The sequence below is a fragment of the Phoxinus phoxinus genome (genome assembly GCF_949152265.1).
Source record: "Phoxinus phoxinus genome assembly, chromosome: 1".
NCBI classification, from domain to species: Eukaryota; Metazoa; Chordata; class Actinopteri; order Cypriniformes; family Leuciscidae; genus Phoxinus; species Phoxinus phoxinus.
In genome coordinates, this window is record NC_136876.1 from 21383599 (window position 1) to 21404967 (window position 21369).

At 39.8% G+C, this 21369-nt stretch overlaps 1 long non-coding RNA gene across 1 annotated transcript in view; it reads left to right on the forward strand.

Annotated features, from left to right (window-relative positions):
• The window catches only part of LOC307010611, a 57725-nt gene that overhangs the window by 10069 nt on the left and 26287 nt on the right, over window positions 1-21369 (forward strand). The gene's annotated exons all lie outside the window — the stretch shown is intronic.

Genomic DNA, 21369 nt, shown 5'->3' on the forward strand with positions numbered 1-21369 from the left:
AGTTTCTTTGGGGCCCACCTAATGGCCAAGCATTCTTTCTCCACGATAGAATATTTATGCTCGTGTTTGAGTAACTTACGCCTGGTGAAAGTAATAGGATGTTCTTCTCAATTTCTCAGAGAGGACTGCTCCTAAGCCTGTTTCGGAGGCATCAGTTTGTACGATGAAAGGTTGTTGGAAGTCTGGGGTTACCAACACCAGGTTCCCACCTAGGGCCAGCTTAAGAGAGGAAAAGGCCATTTCTGCTTCGGTGGACCAGACAACATGGTGAGGGAGGTGGTTTTTGGTCAGGTCATGCAGGGGGGCTGCAAGGGTTGCAAAGTTTGGGATAAATTGCCGGTAATATCCAACCAGACCCAGAAAATGTTTTACTTGTTTCTTGGTTACCAGTCTCGCCTACAGGGAAATTGTGCCGGTCTTTCGTTTCTGAGGCCTCACATTACCACGTCCTATGGTGAAACCAAGATATTCTTCTAATCCCAGCTTACATTTTGTTGGGTTGGCTGTTAACCCTGCCTCCCGGAGGGCATTTAACACAGTATTCAGCCTCAGACATGAAGACCTGTCCGCACTGTGAACTACGATGTAATCATGGTATGCCGCTGCATATTCCTGATGGGGTCGAAGGATCTTGTCCATCATTCTCTGGAAAGTCGGGGGTGCTCCATGGACCCCAAATTGTAGAACCTGGTACTGAAATAGCCCCTCAGGAGTGGAGAACGCTGTCTTTTCCTTAGCCTGGTCAGTTAATGGGACCTGCCAGTACCCCTTAGTCAGGTCCAGAGTGGATACGAAACGGGCTGGCCCCAGGCGCTCAATGAGTTCATTAACTCGACCCAGTTTCTTAGAGGAGCTTGATGTGCTACTCTCTTCCTTCCCCGAGGATGGCACTCCTCTCATAGTTCTTGGAGACTTCAACATCCACCTTGAAAAACCTCGAGCTGCTGATTTCCACACTCTGCTTGCCTCATTCGACCTCAAACGAGTATCGACTGCGGCTACTCACAAATCGGGTAACAAATTGGACCTTATTTACACACGCTACTGCTCCACTGACCATACTCTAGTCACTCCACTGCACACCTCAGATAACTTACTCACTCTCAACCTTAACCTGCCCCAGAACACAACAGGCACTCCTCCACAGGTCACCTTTCGTCGGAACCTACGCTCACTCTCACCCTCTCATCTATCCTCTTTGATCTCATCCACACTTCCTCCACCAGACCAGCTCTCAGCACTAGATACTAACAATGCCACTGATACTCTTTTCTCCACTTTAACATCCTGCTTGGACAACTTCTGCCCCCTTTCCTCCAGGCCAGCCCGCGTCACTCCCTCTGCCCCCTGGTTATCTGATGTTCTCCGTGAACATCGTGCTAAACTCAGGGGTGCAGAGAGGAAGTTGCGCAAATCCAAAAATCATACTGACCTTGGTCTTTATCAATCCCTCCTCTCTTCCTTCTCTGCTAACATATCTACTGCTAAAATGACTTACTATCACAACAAAATTAACAATTCTTCTGACTCTTGCATGCTTTTCAAAACCACCTTCTCTCTTCTTAACCTCCTCTTCCTCCTCCTTCATCCACCCTAACAACTGATGATTTTGCCACATTCTTCATAAATAAAACAACCACCATCAGTGGACAATTTACTAATCCACAAACTGACACACACAATTTACCAGCTAACACACACATTCTATCCTCCTTCTCCTTGCTTTCAGAGACAGAAGTCTCAAAACTCCTCCTTTCCAATCGCCTTACTACCTGTCCGCTTGATCATATTCCCGCTAACCTACTTCAAGCTATTTCTTCCTCTGTTATACCCGCACTCACACACATCATGAACACCTCTCTTCACACTGGTACGTTTCCCACAGCATTCAAGCAGGCTCGGGTAACCCCACTGCTAAAGAAACCCACTCTAAATCCAGCACATCTAGAAAATTACAGACCGGTATCCCTTCTTCCATTCGTCGCAAAAACACTTGAACGAGTTGTTTTCAACCAGATCTCCTCCTTTCTTACGCAGAACAACCTCTTGGACAACAATCAGTCTGGCTTCAAAAGCGTACACTCAACTGAGACTACTCTGCTCTCAGTTATTGAAGCTCTGAGACTGGCAGGAGCAGCTTCCAAGTCCTCAGTTCTCATCCTGCTAGATCTGTCTGGTGCCTTTGACACAGTTAACCACCAGATCCTCCTGTCAATCCTAAAGATGAAGGGCATCTCGGGAACTGCACTCCTGTGGTTCAAGTCTTATCTCTCGGGTAGGTCCTTTAGAGTGTCGTGGAGGGGTGAGGTGTCTAAGACCCAACATCTTGCTACTGGTGTGCCTCAGGGCTCAGTGCTTGGACCACTTCTCTTCTCAATCTACATGACATCACTAGGATCTGTGATTCAGAAACATGGCTTTTCCTATCACTGCTACGCTGATGACACACAACTCTGCCCGGTCATGCAGATTTGCCTTGTACAACATCAGAAGGATCAGGCCTTTCCTATCAGAGCATGCTACACAACTCCTTGTTCAGGTGCTTGTTCTATCCAGACTGGACTATTGTAATGCTCTCCTGGCTGGTCTCCCAGCTTGCACTGTCAAACCTCTGCAACTGATCCAGAATGCTGCAGGTAGAGTGGTCTTCAACGAGCCAAAGAGAGCACACGTCACTTTTCTTCTGGTTGCCGCTTGCATCAAATTCAAGTCACTGACGGTTGCCTACAAAACAATCACTGGCACTGCTCCCTTAACTCATTACTTCAGACTTATGTGCCATCCAGAAACTAGCGCTCTGCAAGCGAGCGGCGTCTTGTGGTGCCATCTCAAAGAGGCACAAAATCTCTTTCTCGGACCTTTACCATGACTGTTCCCTGCTGGTGGAATGATCTGCCTACCTCAACCAGAGCTGCTGAGTCCGTAGCCATTTTTAAGAAATTGCTGTAGACGTATTTTTCGGCAGCACTTGATCAAGTAATACTAAAACTTTCTCCTCTATTTTATAAAAAGAAAAGAAAAGAAAACTACGTTAGATTGAACTGCGAAGGGTCATAGCACTTACATACTGTTGTCCTACTGCTAGTTTAATTGCTTCTATTGTTCTCATTTGTAAGTCGCTTTGGATAAAAGCGTCTGCTAAATGAATAAATGTAAATGTAAGATGTAAACTCTGGGCATAGGAGCATCAAAGCGTGAGATTTAATTACATTTTCTAAAATAATTACAAAATCGTACACTACCATCAGGCTTGGGGACCAAAACAATTGGGCTTGACCATGCACAGTTGGATTCCTCCTCAATGATGTTCAAGTCTAACATCTTCCTTACTACTTCGCGGATTGCTTCTTGTAATGGAAAATTCTGATTTTCATTGATCTTTAGATATTACAAAGTAGTGTGAGTCACATGGATCTATTGTTCGTATTGTGGTGTGTGAATGGGAAAATGTATGCATGTTTGGGTACCTGGGAAAGTGGCTGAGTGTGAGACTTTAGGAGCATATGGGACAGGTAGGGGTGGGAGATATTGACAAAAATGAATATCTCAATATTTTTTTCCAATATCTCGATATCGATATTCAGACGATATTTTTGCAATCCTTCAAAGAAATGTGTGCAAACAGGCAAAGAAGGTCCAGTTGGTCTTTTGACTTGCTGCATTTGACCTATCATTGTATAGAATTACTAGTACATAAAGATATGAGACATTATTGATTTAAACATGAACCCAGTTACTGTACTAAATATTTATTGTAATACAAGAACAGTGCTTTTTCAGTACAATATATGTACGTAATAAATTAACTTTGTGCTTTGCAAATAGGCGGTTCACAAAATTCACGGTTTGTTTCGATACGATACAGTGATGTATGTTTTCAATACAGCAAAAAGAAAGAAATGCCAGATAAATATCCTATTTATTAAAATAAAAAAATGTTGGAACTTTTTTTGGAACTTTCTTGCAACTTTTAGTTTTATAAATGGGGGTCATCTTTGAAGGATGAACAAATAATGTTTTGGTCATCATCACATTAAAAATAACATTTAAATATGATAATATTTGAGTTTTGAAGTGCTGGAAAAAGATGTGTGATGTAACGTTAGGCCTACCTGAAGGCATTTTACCATTGCTGCCAAACTTCCATGGTTACAGTTAGTGTTACTATATTAAATCCATGGTGAATGTTGCTGATCTGTGAACTTAAAGCCTATAACTAGTTAATTCATGGCAAAATGTTTCTCCTGGTTTCAACGTTTGATCCGTTAATAACAGAGAAATGTGAATGCTTCTCACTAGATCTCGCAGTGATGTTATTACTTCAGTGGCGAATTAAAATGTTTTCTCTGGATCTCTTAGCGCTAGGGATGGGAACCGAGAACCGATTCTTCTTCAGAACCGGTGCCCAGTGAATCGATTCCTTGGAACCGTTAGCATGCCTGCGTATCGATTCCGCGTATCAGTTCCGCTCGTTGCAAATGTGTCATGGCGTCACACACGCGCTGCGTTGTTTTTATTCAGAACGTGGCAAACATGTCAGAGGCAGAAGTTCGACGCAGAAGTATAATGAGGCATTTAACGGGACGCCATGTTGCTTTCCGACCAGCCATCGCGTGCCGTCTCACATACGCACTCACTGCACACACACTCGCGCTCACTCACTCTCACAAACGCACATGTTCACTCACACACACACGCGCGCGCACATATACACTCACTCACTAGCGCTCACACGCTATCTCGCGCTCACGCACACACTCTCGCTCACTCATAAGCGCACATAGCCTACACACTCTCTCGCGCTCACACACGCACTCTCTCGCGCTCACTCACTCACACAATAACACACAAGATGGCATTTATCTGAATATAAATTGCCATTAAGCTTTTTTAAACAGTCGTCCTACCAGCAGCGTCTCGGGTTGACTAATCACTCATGTCTATCCAATTTCTGTCGTCCTCTTCACTCATAACTCTTTTCAGTCACGCAGTTCTTTCTTCAAAAGCAGACATTCTTTAGCTGGACAAAAACCGCGGCCTTAATCTCTGAGGACAAGCGCTCTGTCACAATTTATTTCTGCCCGTGTTTGGCGTTCAATGTGCACTAATTACAAGCGCACCTGCTACAGATTTCCCACGAGTTGAGTTCTGCTGTTCCGACGACGCTCTTCGTGGCTTTCCGTAACGGCTTCTATGACATAATCAGTTCGGCACACATATTTTCTTTTTTCCTCTTCGGTCGTTCCCAATAACGTTTAAATTAATATAAATAATGTTTGTAACTTAACAGTGGGAATGAGCCAACTAAGGTAACCATACTTCCTGAGTCTAGTAGGGCTTCTGTGTCTCGGTTGGTCAATCTCACTGGAATTCGGGGAGCCATTGATCCCTGGCGGGCCCAACAAGTTGTTCCAAAGTGGCAAGCCTTATTACCCGAGTCGGCTGAGGGCATGGATTCTTCTTTTTCTGGGCAGCTCCAAGAGAAATTACCTTCCTGACCACATGAGTAACACCTTCGTGGGCTCTGGTTGCTGAGGGGTGGGCATTGAGATGGGTTTTGGCTCTGGGCTGGTGTGACAGACCTTGTCTCCTGAGAATCACCCTGGTTTTTCACTGGCCCCCCTTTTTCTCCTCTGGTGCTAGGGTGGCCCATTCTGGGTGGATCCTGACGAATAACCTTCATTACCTCAACTGTCACTTGATGGTTTTCAAACAGCGCTATCAGCATCTCAACATCAGTAGGACTGATTTGCGCAGCATAGCGCTTTGCCTCAGCTGGCAGGGAACGGATGCAGCGGTCTAACACTATTCTTTCCATCAATGGGGGGCCATCCCAAGAACCAAGCCAGGTCTTAGTCAGTCGGGTCAATGTGGCTACCTGAGGTCTTACTGGCTGGGTTGGATCAAAAAATCCATGCATGGAAACGTTGGGCACGAGCAGGGAGGCTATGCCCAAAATGGGACAAAATGGCCTTCTTTAACTTCCCATAATCACCTGCATCTCTACCAGACATATCTTGACAGGCCCTCTGGGCCTCCCCCGTCAAAAAAGGTGCCAACAGTGAATTAATGGATCCACGTCATCCTCTAGAGTCTGCTTAGTGAGGACCCACCCTGGGTCTAGGATGGTGCTGGGTTTGGACATGACTTTACACATGGTAGTAACTGCCTCCCTAATGGCACTTAGCTCCTCACTCTGTTTGGCATGATTGGTCAACAAGGCCTTAATTGCATCTTCCGTTTTGTCCTTCTCCAGGTCTAGTTTTGTGGCAACTCAAGCACTGGCCGCTCATGCCCGCATTCTGCACCAACTGTGACACGTCCCCAAAACAAGGAGAGGTTTCAGCTACCACAAAACGCAACAAGAAGAGAGACGGGGGCAGCGTTAACAGAAACTGTATTTTATTTAACAAAAAAATATATAGGATAGTCAAAAGGGATCCAAATTGGAACTTGGGTTCTTCCCGGTCTGGGGTTCTCATGACAGCTGCGTTCCTACCGTCTGCTTGAACTCTAGGCCTCCTTGAAGTGGGAAGACAGGAAAAATGAAAGGCAAAGTTGGTAAAGCAGAGGTTACAATGTTAACATTTAACTTTTTCTTTCTCTTCAGCCAGTCTCACTCTAGGCCTCCATGTGCTTCTTCACCTCGTCCTGGGTTGTCTGCACCCAGGACCATCTCTCCTTTGAATGAAGCACAGATCCCAAATTTATAGTGACCTCCATGGGCCATTATTGGCTACAGCTGTGAGTGGTTCCATGTTTGAAGGGTGAACATGTGAAAGTATTCATAATTCACCTACGGCCCCCCTTAGTTACTGTTGCTACCTCCGACAACTTCATCTGGGTTCTGGTTTGGTATCAACATGGCTTATGCTGTGACGGCTCTTCCTGCTGACATTTTATCAAACTTTTATAAAGCAGCAAATAAAGTGTCCGATAGAAGTAGGCAAAAGGGGCTGCAGTATGTGTTCGAAGGCTATATTCAAGACATACCGATGAAACGCAAGCAACAACAAGGCATCCAAATAGAGGCAAAAGCATAACGGTCACAGTCAAAACATGAACCACCGCATATCCTAATGGAGACGGAGGTTGGGACTAACAATATCAGGAGCAACAATGTTCATGCAAAGCTGGGTAGGTCTCTATTCACTTCTATAATCGTTATTATTTACAAAGCAAACAGACTACGCAAGTATAAAGTTGTATTTATTAGCAGCGTGTGCTAGCGTATCAACAATTAGGGTAGAGAACCGAAATCATAACCTAAACCAGCATAAAACTGTCTAACTAGTATAACTTCACAGTAAGGTTAAAAGCAAAAATAGAGCACACAAAAGTGAGCTTGTTGATCCTCGAGGGGTTTCGCTGACTGAGGACGTCCACACAGTTTAATCCAAAGACGACACTTGTCAGTATTTTACTTCGGTTTTGGGAATGGAAAAAAACGGACACCCCCCTCCAACCTCTCTGGGAAACGTGTATCTGTGTTACAAATGCCCCAGGGCACAACGTTTAACCATATTTTTGATAAAACTACGACGGTAATAGCCTGCCGAGACCAAAAATGTGAGACGCCTGTGTTAAAGTCAATGGAGCGCTGTGAAAAAGTGTCGGACCTCTGTGGGAGCTCGTTCTTGGCTGCGCTGTGATTGGTCAATCTACATTCTAGGGCGTGGCTTAGTCAAAGGCGAATTTATGATTTTTCCTAGCTGGGACGTAACTCGGGCATACACTGCGATTTTCGTCCGATTTTGAGCCGAATTCTGACTTGTGCGACTTGTTTCGGGTCGGGCCGATGTTCAGCTTTGTCGTGCGTCGTTTGTCGTGCAGTGTTCCTGCAGTGTACTGGGAGAAACGAGAGGCGATTAACCTCTCCCAGCCGGCAATCGAATGGTCGGATGAAATTTTGGTTGCTCCTTGTGACTATATCGCACAGTTGAAGCAAAGCTATGAACCGATTGCCTTAAACACAGCGTTTTTCCCCTCACTGCACCTGCGCGAAAACTGAAGATTAATTAAACTTCTGTTTGAAATGGTTATAACCATTTCATCTGCAGCAAAAAAAAACTGGAAAAAAAAAACTGAAAAAAAAGAAAAGATCTTTAAAGTGTAAATTGCAGGTTAACCACCACAGCCAATTAATGTGTAAATTAAAGTGCTCAATATGTATATATTTAAAAATTTCTGTCTTAAAATGCATTAAAATAACATTTATCAGGGTTTCTTCAAAGGTAGCATGTTTTTTACAGTAACTGTGATGATGTCATAAGAGGGTGTAGCAACCCATACTCTGCTAGATTCCTACTGTTTGTGGCTTGACTATGGAGAACGACTGGGAGACTGAGGAGTTGGGAAACCATCAAATTCTTGATGGACCACAGCCCTACAATTTTGAACCAGTCAGGCGTGAGAGAGGGGAGGAAATTGCCAGAAATCATGGCCCTCAAAAAGTTATAAATGCTTGATGTGAGGAAAATGAGTGGAGGGCAGGTGTCCTGGTGAGTAGTTAGAGCTAGCCTAGGTTAGCCTGGTGGTAACCCGGATAACATTAGGGAACAAGCCAAAGTCTTTACAAAATCTTGCCGTCATGTAGAATAGCAAGGAGGGACAACCACTGAAGACATTATTTACTTACATGATGTTAGTAGTCCTAATCAGAGCTGTAGAGATGCACACACTGCACAGGCACAATGGCGCTTTTGCTGGCATCTGCTGACAGAACGCGATATTGCTGTGCTAAAACGCAACTAATTAGCGATGCTCATTGTCAGAAAGAAAAAGCTAGATTGAAGTCCCTATCGCTGTGTTTTTGTGGGCTATGCCAACTGTAAAAGATTTTTTCCCTAAACCTGACTATCTAGCGTCTACAAATCGACACTTAACAAATATCTAGACACTTAATAAATGAATCTGGCGTCTTCCAATCAACACTTAATAATTGTTATACTCTAGCTCTTCCCGTCTCCCGTCGACAACTGGCCGAGTCTCTTACTCTAACTTACTTGCTTCCTTAAACTGACCTGCTGCGCAGCAGAAATATCAGACAGACTTTCAGCAAATGTCCCTTCAAATGCCTTTATTAACGGCCGGGAGAGTCTTCGAGCAGTTCTCAGAGAAACTCTCCCAAGAAGAATCAAGGCCGGAGGATCTCAGACAAATTCCATTGAGAATCCTACCAGTAAAACACAAATACAACAGTTTTATAGAATAAGGAGGTATGGCAAAACATTACTTAATTTGATTGGTTCTTCATAGATGAGCCCCCTTGTTACTAGGTAACCAAACTCTGTTTTTGGTTTCGAGTTAAGACGTGTCTACAACAACAACAACAACAACAACAACAAACTTTATTTATAAAGCACTTTTAACACAATGCAAATTGATCCAAAGTGCTGTACATATAGTGCATAACAGGACTACACTAGAACAACAATTACAAGTTTCCGAAAGCTAAAGAATAAAAATATGTTTTCAGAGTAGATTTAAAAATGTCCAATGAAGGAGCAGACCTCACATGATAAGGCAGAGCATTCCAAAACTTGGGTCCAGCCACAGAAAAGGCCCGATCACCCTTTAATTTGTAGCGACTTCGTGACACATTTAAAAGCAAGTGATTTGAAGATCTAAGTGCCCTAGCAGGACAGTATGGCACAATAAGATCACAAATATATCTTGGTGCACAGCCAGACAATGCCTTATAAACAAACATAAGGATCTTAAAATCAACTCGAAACTTAATAGGAAGCCAGTGAAGGGATGCCAAAACAGGAGAAATATGATCCCTCTTCCTAGTCCCATTTAAAAGTCTTGCAGCTGCATTTTGTACAATTTGTAAACGAGATAGTGAAGATTGAGGAAGACCACAATAAAGAGAGTTGCAATAGTCTAATTGTGATGTTACAAATGCATGAATTGCAACTTCTAAGTCTTTGCTTGAAAGAATGTTCTTCAACTTTGCAATCGATCTTAAATGGAAAAAGCTTCCTCTAATAACAGCACTAATTTGTTTATCAAAAAATAGTGAAGAGTCAAAGATCACTCCCAGGTTTTTGATTTGTTTGCGCACATTTGTTGAGAGAGGACCTAACTGGCCTTTCAGAGCAGGAGAGGAATCTACCGGACAACCTAAAATTAAAACCTCTGTTTTATCCTCATTTAGCTGCAAACAATTATTTGTCATCCATCTCTTGATATCATCTACACAGTCCAATAACACATCACATGAAGCGGTGGTGTCAAGCCTTACTGGAAGGTAAAGTTGAGAATCATCTGCATAACAGTGATATGAAATGTTGTACTTCTGAAAAATGAGGGCCAAGGGGAGCATATAAAGGGAAAACAATAAAGGTCCCAAAATAGATCCCTGGGGCACACCAAACAAAACTGGCGCAGATGACGAGGAACAGTTTCCTACATTTACAGAAAAAGTCCTCTTTCCGAGGTAGGAAGCAAACCACTTTAATACAGTGCCCTTGACACCTTCCATACATTCTAGCCGTTCAAGAAGAATCTTGTGGTCAATGGTATCAAATGCAGCGCTCAGGTCTAACAAAACCAGCACAACACAGGAGCCTGAATCTAGAGCCAGCAAGATATCATTTGTAACCCTCAGCAAAGCTGACTCTGTGCTATGTAATGATCTAAAGCCAGACTGGAACATGTCCAAAATATCAAAAGAATTCAAATAAAACTGGAGCTGTGAGAAAGCTACTTTCTCTAAAAGCTTAGAGATAAAAGGCAGTTTAGAAATCGGTCGATAGTTACTGCACATTTCTGGATCAAGCTGAGGTTTTTTCAACATAGGTTGCACAATTGCATGTTTAAAACTAGCTGGAACGACACCTTTGGCTAAAGAGCTATTAATGATAGTGGTTACCATATGACTAATGGTAGAAAAAACATCCTTGAAAAGACGAGCCGGGATAATATCTAACTTAGAACCAGAACACTTCATAGTAGAGACTATATCAGCTAGCTGAGTTGAAGAGACAGGTTTAAAGTTAGACAGACAACTCATAGGACAGGGCAGTTGCAAGTGACATGGTTCAGATGGAGCAATGGAGTTTCTAATATCATCAATTTTTTGAGTGAAATGTTTAAAAAAAATCTTCACAAAGCTCACTAGAGGCCTCAGATAAAATATTTGTAGTCGGGTTTAAAATAGAATCAATCGTATCGAACAGGACTTTTGGTCGCTTAGAGTTGTCAGAAATTAGTTGAGAAAAGAAATTAGATTTTGCCTTTTTTACTGCCGTTTGATAGTTGAACAGACTTGATTTTAAAATGTCAAATGAAACCTGTAGCCTATCTTTTTTCCATTTTCGCTCTGCTTTTCGACACTCTTGTCTGAGAGCGCGGGTGACATCATTTAACCACGGCTGACTAGCAACTTTCATCTTTTTACGCTTAAGCGGAGCAATAACATCCATAGATATAGAAGATGCTTTATAAAATATCTCAGTCAAGCATACAGTATCTGTTTCATTCAGAAAATGATTACTAAGATGTTGCAGTGTTTGAGTGAATAGCTCGAGAGAGACATAAAGACTGAGGGCAAATAGAAGATGGGAGAAAGCACTCAGATTCAAACAAAATAGGATAATGGTCAGACACATGCATCAATAACCTCCACATTTGAAATCGAAAAACCATGAGACAGTACCAAATCTAGTGTGTGACCAAGATTGTGTGTTGGACCACATACAGATTGTACAAAGTTCAAAGACTCTAAAATAGTTACAAATTCTTTGACCAACGTTTTTGAAGGGCAGCAGAGATGAATGTTAAAATCCCCAAGAATCAATAGTCTATCAGCACGAGTCACCAGATCAGAGAGAAAATCAGAAAATTGTTGAATAAAATCCTTATTGCATTTAGGGGGTCTGTAAATCAGAGCACATAGCATAGGACCATTTAAATCAACCTTCAATAGCTGGACTTCAAAACTGGAAAAGGTGTCCGTAGGCACAGACTTACACTTGAAACAGTTTTTAAAAATTGTTGCAACTCCACCACCATGTCCAGAGGCCCGTGGAGAACTGAAAAAAGCACAGTCAGGAGGAGCAATCTCGGCAAGAGGCATCAAGTCACCCTGTTTTAGCCAGGTCTCAGTCACAAATAAAAAGTCTAAGAAGTGAGATGTAAACAAGTCATTTAAAATAAAAGATTTGTTCGATATTGACCTTGCATTCACTAAGGCCATCTTTACAGTAGCAGGGTAAACAGACTGCCGAGAGCTGAAAGGCGCATGTTTGAGCAGACTAATGTTTCCAAGATTAACACTCTGACTCTTACCATTTGATCTGATGGAAGAGCGACGATGTGGCGACCAGATGACCGGGATGGGATAATTATCCTGAGACACAGTCGAAGTCCTCACAAGGGTCTAGTTTCATTTCCCATATTCGTTATTTATACACACACTCAAAGTCACAAGTTTTCCATTGGTTTTGTACCTCCTGTTCAAATGTTAGAGGTTAAATAAGGTTAGATGTTAGAAACATGGTTGGTTTAATATACAGTTTAAAAATTTTACGACACACCCAATGGAATCAGCAGTGGAAAATCTTTGGAGCCTCTCCCCCGTTTTTGATGTATTCGTACATCCCGCACAAACACAATAGTTAACCATTTTTGCTAGCTAGGTCTCCAATATAACAGCTAGCCTACTTGCCGTTAGACTAACGGTAACTCTAGGCTTGGAGTCCCTCTTATGACGTCACGCCCAGCCTAGTGGAAGGGAAGAGGAGTGCTTAAAACCACTGTAAAAAGTACCAACTTTTCATATTATATTCAGCATTTTGGTATAAAAAAACATACAAAACAATGGTGGGCGGTTCTTATCTTTATGTTTAATAAGCACATTGCATTATCTTCGTGAAAAATGTAACCTGCAATTTACACTAAGTTCTGTAGTTCAAACTAGCTACAAATTACTGTTGCTTACCTCCAGTTCGTGTTGCAAAATGGATTACCCGTCAAGCCACCTGCGATGTATCTACACCGTGCTTCTTTTATTAATTTGTTAAACAATGTTTTTGAAATAAAGCTGTTTCTAATTTTTTTCATTGACTAATTATTGCAGTGTTCGGACATATTATAGACTGTTAATAAGTAATTATATACCCATAATTCATTGTAACCCATAATAAATGTTTTAGACAATTTTCAATGAGGAGGAGTAAGCTTCTATGCATTTTATTATCCTTACACCGCATGGTTTTGCGGTGATGCACTATGAAATTATTGCGTGGCAAATTAATTATAATAGCCTATCAATTTAACAATAAAAGTAGCTTAGGCCTTCCTTAATAATAATAATAATACAATAATAATAATTTAATACATAAATTGGAAATGCTAAATTATCTTGAAATTGATAGCTAATGCTTGTTTTGACAATATCTCACTCTGGATACATGATATCGTCTATAGGCACAACCCGGCGCAGGGGTTTATCGCGCTGATTTGCGCATATTTCACACGTACTGTATATGTGAGCAGTGAAGTTGCAGCTCGACGTTCGGACCGTATAGTGTGAGCACATAAATCCTGAGCTTTGGCTTTACATCGCATGCGATCTACTTCCTCAGTGTGAGTAGGTACCTTGCTGAAGTCGTACAGACATCGCACAGTGAGTGTATGCCCGCCTTAACTTCTTTGCTACTGGGCTCCTTTCTCTAACATTGGCGTGCCACAGAGTGTTTAGTAAATATGAATAAAATAAAAACAGAAAATTAAATAGAAAGAAAAATAAAGCAAGCAAATAATAAACAGGTTATTGTAAGAATGTTATGATTCTAATGATTTCTTTCCAGATGCTGAAACTTTGATTACCATGACACAAGACTAATACGTTTAAGTCACTCTTGGTTTAAAACATCTACTCCTGGTTTCACAGACAATGCTCAGGTCTAGTCCCAGACTAAAATGCATGTTTGAGCTGTTTTAACTGAAAGCAACTTACACTGGCTTAAAAAACGTAAAATATATCAGTTTTCAAAGGCACGTTTATAAAAGCTACTTAAATGTCATAATGGAACTAAGGCCTAATCCTGGCTTATTCTAAGCCCTGTCTGTGAAACCAGGCCCTAGTTTTAGTGATATTGTAAATGATGAGTTTATTTCAAGAAAATAATCTCCAGTAATATATATAATTATTACATTGTTTAAAGTAATACATTTTTAGCTAACTGTGATTTTTACATTTCTGAAATGCATAGCTAATTTAGACAGATCCGATAACAGATCACTCTAAATTGTAATGTGGACTCATGCATTCTCTGTAAAGCTGCTTTGAAATGTGTATTGTGAAAAGCGCTATACAAATAAATGTGAATTTATTGATAAATCCTCAGCACTGAGAGTGTCACTCAGACGCCAGTGAGAATGAATGAGCATAATAACAGCACTCATCGGAGTGAAAGAGATGCACTGAACGCACTGACCGTCTGTCTTGAGGTCACGCTTCACAGCTGACCCTTGACCTGGTTTGCATGCACGGAACTCGGGCGGGTGTGATCCAGGGAATGCCGCAGTAGTTCCAGAGAGGAGCATGTGTTCTTGTGTCTGTAGGCCCATAGGTTTGAATGTGTGTATGAGATACAGTACCTTAACCAGGGTATTTCGTGCACTGGAAGTTTATTCATTTAAACAAATCGGTATGACTAAAGTGTATCCTGCACTGCAGTAAAACGATCCAAAATTAATAAAATAATAATAAACCATCGCTGATTCGCTGTTTAAAGGGGTGGTAAAATACCTTTCACTAGATGTAAAATAAATATATAGCATGTTAAAGTTGTCACTTTTTGAGGGTTTGCAAAAACGCACCGTTTTGTGCCTGGCCCTTTAAATGCAAATGAGCTGCTTAGCAGCTGCGATTACCTCACACAGACACATTAAAATGACAGAAACTGTTCTGCCTTTAATGTTAAAACTGAGTCAGACAAAGATGGAGAGACTCAAAAAGAAGTGACAACATGTAGAATGCAACAGGACGTCTCTGAATGGTTAGTTGATGAATTTATGTTGCTGATGTGGAGTTAATGTTGCTGATGTGCTGTGATTTTTTTTTTTTTTTCGCAACGCCAAGACTCAGGTCGGGGTGGAGGTCTTGCTGTTGTTTTTAAAAAGCGTTTTATCTGCCAGCCAGTGAGTGCTGACACGTACTCATCTTTTGAACTACAGATGACTAAGGTTGGAATGAATTCATTTTATTGTATTCTAGTTTATCGGCCACCTGGGCCAGTGGCCTCTTTTCTTATTGATTTTTCTGACTTTCTATCATCTATTATTAAGTTGGATAGAGTGATTATTGATTATTATTTTAATATCCATGTGGATGATGATACTTGTAAAAATGCTTCTGAATTTATAAATATTACTGAATCTTTTAATTTCATTCAGCATGTCTCTGGCCCTACCCACAGCAAAGGACATACGCTCGATCTCGTCTTTTCTCATGGTGTAAATATTAATAATGTCTGTATCGAAGATGTACTTGTTAGTGATCACAATTGCATCTTATTTGATATTTTTTGTGATGAGGATCCTCTCCCTGTTAAACATGTTACATGTTACCCAGCGTACTGTTGAGAAATTTTCAGCCGCATTCGACTCAAGCTTGGTTCTTATTTCGAATGACGTAGACGCTTGTGCACAGGCTTTGAATGATCACTGTACTCTGCTGCTGGACAAAGTGGCACCTTTTAAAACTAGAGAAATTTCATCTGTCAATACATCACCGTGGATGAATGACGCCATTCGTAGCCTAAGGCGTGTCTGTCGGAGAACTGAGCGCTTATGGAAAGCGACTCAGCTACAAGTCCACCGCTTGTATCTTAAAGAGCTCTTTATGGACTTACACGAAATGATTAAAGAGGCTAGAGCCTCTTATTTCACTAATCTGATATCTGCCTGTAAAAAAAATCCTAAAGCTTTCTTTGAAACTATTAACAACATTTCTCCTGTTGCATGTATTGTCCCTGTTTTTTCAAATATTGACTACAATCACCTTTTGTTTCATTTTGTGGACCGGGTTAGAGCTGTCAGGGCAGGCTTGGTTCCATCAGAAAACCACCATATAGTTAAAGGGCACCTATTATGACATTTAAAATGTTCCTAATGTTGTTTAGGGAGTCCCCAACAACAGTTTTACGTGCATGCAATGTCAAAAAACACTTTTGTTTTCGTATAATATGGATTTATTTTTACCTGATTTGCTCACCGACTCCCAAATGATTCGTTCAACGACTAATTTTTCCAAACCCCTCTTTTGCGCGACGCTAATCTGCGTTGATTGGTCAGATGACCCAGCAGTGTTTACAGAGATAATACTTATTGTTTAACACGGAGTACAATAATGCTTTTATCAATTAAATCGTGTTATAATAATGATTATAGTCCACTGCTTTGTAGTTTGTAGTAAAAAAACTAAAAATAAGATAAAGAATTTAATGTTATGTTAGCTAGCATAGCCCAGAGTTCATATTGTAAAAGCACAATCAGTCTTTGTTTGCGTTAGCCCGATGCGAATCCAAGTTTGATTGCATTTAAAAAGCAATCGTCTTCAAAATGGCGCGAACAAAGCACAAGGCTCGGACTACACTTCTGTGGTATAGTTGTATATATTAATTGTAGCCACTTAGTCTTCAAATGCTCCTCCTTGGGCAGATGAAAAAAGTTGGCTTTTGAGTCGCACTTCAGAACACAGCGTCTCGTCGCCATGATATTTTCCCTGGCCTTGGAGCGCAATAAGTGGGCGTATCGTATTCAAATAACTTGACAAGTTGACGTCATCTAGTCAGAGAAAAAGCTTCGGTCTTCTAACGATTCATAAAAATGACTCCGAGTCGACTCTTACTTTTGTAAGACAATAACTTTATATACGGTGCACTTTCATATTTCAAACTTTGCAGGATGTTTTTGTTCACTTAGATCTATGTTACACACTACATGAAAGGTAAATTTCTAAATTCCATAATAGGTGCCCTTTAAATATCACAGACCTTCAATATTGGACTCTTTCTGTCCCATTACTCTGAATGATATCATTAAATTAGTGGGCACGATGAGACCTTCTCAAAGCCCTGTTGATATTTTACCTACTACCTCGTTTTTAAAATCCATAAATCATCTCGGCCCATGTTTGGTTTCAATGTTAAACTTATGTCTTCAGCTGGGCCAGGTCCCTAGCTGTTTTAAGCAGTTGTTCAGCCTATCTTGAAAAAGAACAATCTTGATGCAGCTTCATTTAAAAACTATAGGCCTATTTCTAAATTGCCATTTCTTTCTAAAATTTTAGAAAAGGTTGTTGCGAATGCGAACCAGCTAAATAATGTTTTGGATTCTCATAATATCTTTTATAAGTTTCACTCTGGGTTTCGTAAAAAACATTAAACTGAGACTGCCCTTCTTAGGGTCTCAAATTATATTTTGATGGCTGCTGATGGGGGATTATCTTTGTATCCGATTGAAATTTGATCTAAAATGATGTCCACACTGTGTATCGCAACTGTTCGATCTGATTTGTGTGTCCATGCAGCTCTTTGGCAATAACGTTGCATTGATGGAGGGGTTTGCATTTGCAATAGAGATGTTGTCTTATTCAAATTTTACAACATGGAAATGTGCAGCCGCCAGAACTATAGGAGGCTGTTATGTACAGCTTTTTTCCGCGCTCTTGTCTGCGCTGATTTCAAAAATAATAATTTTCTGCTCGTCCGGCACTTTGCAACAACACAGCCTTGTTTCGACAGCGACTTTCAGCATGTTTCCTTTAACAACGTCTGACGTTTACATTTTACGTGGCGTGAGAGTCACATACCACGCAAAATCCGATCAGAGCGTTCAGACTGAAGCTGATGTCCTGATATGTGATTTTAATAGGATTTCAAACCACGTATGGATGTAGCTTGAAACAGATTTCATGTGCTTTTTTGGACTGACAATCTGAACGTAGCCTATGCCGGGATAAGAAATGGAAGGAAGAATTGCAGTAAGGGCTAGAGAAGCTAGCTCGTTCGGATCTTTACCACATATTAACTTTAGTTTGTCAAAATTTTGTGCTCTTTCCTGCTTACTAAGTCCTTCTCTATATGATTTTGCAGCTTCCACGTGTTTTTTCTGTGGTTTATTAGTGCAACAATGTGTTCAGTCGTACATATACACAGTGCAGTCCATGCTGTTGTTTACATCCGAGTACCTCCATAATGCCCACGCATCCGGGTTACAGCCCAGAATGTGACGTTGGTGAAAACTGGTGTAGTCGCTACCAGCCGTTTGTTGTAGTCCTTTTCTTTAAAAGCAAATATCTTCCTCTACTTTGAGCGTTGTAACTTTGCAGATATTGTTTATGCTCAACATTACACACTAACTAAAGTTAGAAAAGTGAAATCATACTCAACCACCCCTTTAAAGTCAGCTCAATAATGTGATATTGACCACGGGGTGGCGTAATTTTTGCCATATCAGCTGGACAATTAAATATGCAATAGAAAAAGTAAAAAGTATAACGCTGTATTTTAAAATACATTTTTTGGTAACGTAATTCAAAGTTTTAATTTCTCTTAACTGCATTTAATAAAAAACTAATGAGAAAATATCCCAAAGACAAATAGAATCTTGTATTTTTTTTTTTTTTTTCATTACATAGTGTTAGAGAACATAATAAAAAATCAAAGACTCAAAAAAACAAGAGTTTATTTCAGGCATGTAAACCGAAAGAATATACAATAAAATTTACAAATAGTTCAGTACTTGAAAAATGTTACATTATCCATAACATGCATTCAGCAAGTGACAGATACTGTGAAGTGTCAATACATTCAGTAAACAGTGTGTTAGTACTTGTAAGCAGAACATTAAAGACCATCTGATAAAAGATTCAACTAAAATTTCTTAATAGTGATTTAATTAGAAAATTAAATAATACATCAACATGGTTTTTATCAATGCATAAAATTAAGAAGTGGATTCAGATTCTTATTCTATTATTATTCATTTGACTTAAATTAATAAAATCAATGATAAATTAAAATATTTTTCTAAAAAGCATTCAGTTATTCTGAGCATTACTATTTTAATCACGGTCACGTTATTACTGCACACTGTAAAAAAAATATAATGCTGTCAATATGTTATAACAACATATGTTGTATTGCCTTAACTCATAAAAAAAGTTGAGAAACTTATTTTGACAAGTTATAAAAGGTTTAACTCAATTTTTTGAGTCAGTTTAAAGTAATTAAACTTAATTACTTAAACATCCAAGTTGATTGTACTTAAATATTTAAGGCAGCGACTTAAAAAAAAATACAGTGCATGAACTAACTGAACTATGAATAAATAAGTTGCATTTGATCTTAGTGCTTGTAATCCTCATCTCTATACTTATCACCCTCACTGTTGGTTTGCATTTCAAACATATAAAAAAGTGATAGAAATGCCATAAATATAAAGAGTTTGAAAGCATCATGCTTTTTTGAGTGCTTATTCTAACACTTTCAGCTTGAGGGCTTAAATAAACTGGTAGCTTCAGAAGCCAGTGCATGTTTAATTACATAAAATTTATCCTCAAAAGTACAAAATGTTTCACCAATTCAATAATTAAAAAAGAAAATTATATGAAATGACAAGCAAATGAAACGACTTCTTAAAAACATTTAAACCTCTTTACCTGGCAGCAAAAAAACAACTATAATATAGTTTAAATATAGTTAATAAGTTATAATATAGTTCAAATAAAAAAATATTTGAAATGCTGTTAATCGGTTATGTGAGAGAAAGATAAATTGTTAACTTTGCAATTAAACATTGATAATCAAAATAACAATGCATTTGAGCGAGTAACTGTAAATGCTGGATGAGTTTAGGTACAGTGAAACATGATAGGGATGCTAACAGTCTGACAAGGCACATTTGGTCAGTCTTGTTCAGTCTGACTCTCTGGAGGCATTATAGCAGACTGTGTCCATACAACGTCATCGACAGCCCAGACAGCAATATAGTGTCAGCAACGTGGATTCCAGGCGTACCAGATGTGGGCTGGATCTGGGCCAACACTATGTTGGTGTCTGGGAGACAGTCTCCACAGAATGCTAATAAAAAGTTGGATGCAATATGCTAAGATGGCTAGTTTTTTCTACTTTCTGACCCTGATACATCCATTCATACAAGCAGTATTTTCAACAATGCCCTGTTAAAAGCATAGTTTATCTTCTACAGAACATTCTCTGTATATTGTGTCATCATGCCCATTATCATTCACTACATAACTGGGCTGAACAGCCTGACATTCAGGACACAATTACACATCTGGCTCAAAATAAAGTAAAAATGACCTACATACATAAGCCAAGGATTTCACAGACTTGCAATTAACAATTTGCATGTACACCCTCCACATGAAAAAGGCTCATTAGGCAAGTGAAAAATTACAGTATGCTCTATTTGTTTTATGGTCTGAGTTAGCCTTGGTTAATTTCATTTTATAGTGACATTTTTATCTTTGGGCAAACTAGAGATTCTGCTTTTATTTGATTTAAGGTTTAAAATGCTACCAGTCAATAACCAAATATACTGCTGTTAGTAAAGTCTGTATGAAGACAAACGTATAATATTACGTCTTTACATTGACCTATTAAGACTAATATACTTGATTAAATTCTGATTAACAGGTTGCCATTGTTCATTTTATTTAGGGTGAATTGCCCTAATGTGGGACACTGCCTAATGTGGGACACCTAAGCTCTAGTGTTTGTAGGTCCCACACAAATACATGAATGACAGTGAAACTATGGGTTAGAAAAAGCTGTGGTGTCATGTTATCAAAATCACATGACCTATCAAATGTCCAATCATATATGAGGGTGGAGCAATCATCAAACAGGAGACACCTTGTGTGAAGACCATCCGAAGGTTAATGACATAGAGTTTTAACAAATTTGATATTAAGGAGTTAAATACATTTTAAACAAAGCAATCCTGCTACTTTTTAGCCTAATATGCTTATGAAATGTTTGTCCATCAAAAAATAGTGGAACTTTGTGTGCATAATCTATATATTTTATATTTTTATAAAATTTCCTAGTGTCCCACATTAGGAAATGTGGTTTCCAAATCCGGGACAGCATGATCAGCCTAATGTGGGACAGTACTTCAATGAGTCAAAAATGTGTGGTGGGGCATGATTTGTGGGACAAACATGGTTATTTACATGGTTTTAGTCTTGTAATGCAATATTTGAATACTGTTAATGCAGATTTGTACAGTCATGTTTATTTTTTTATTCTTTTTTCCTTTTTTTGTGTGTGTGTCTCTCTCTCTATCTCTCTCTCTCTCTCTCTCTCTCTCTCTCTGTGTGTG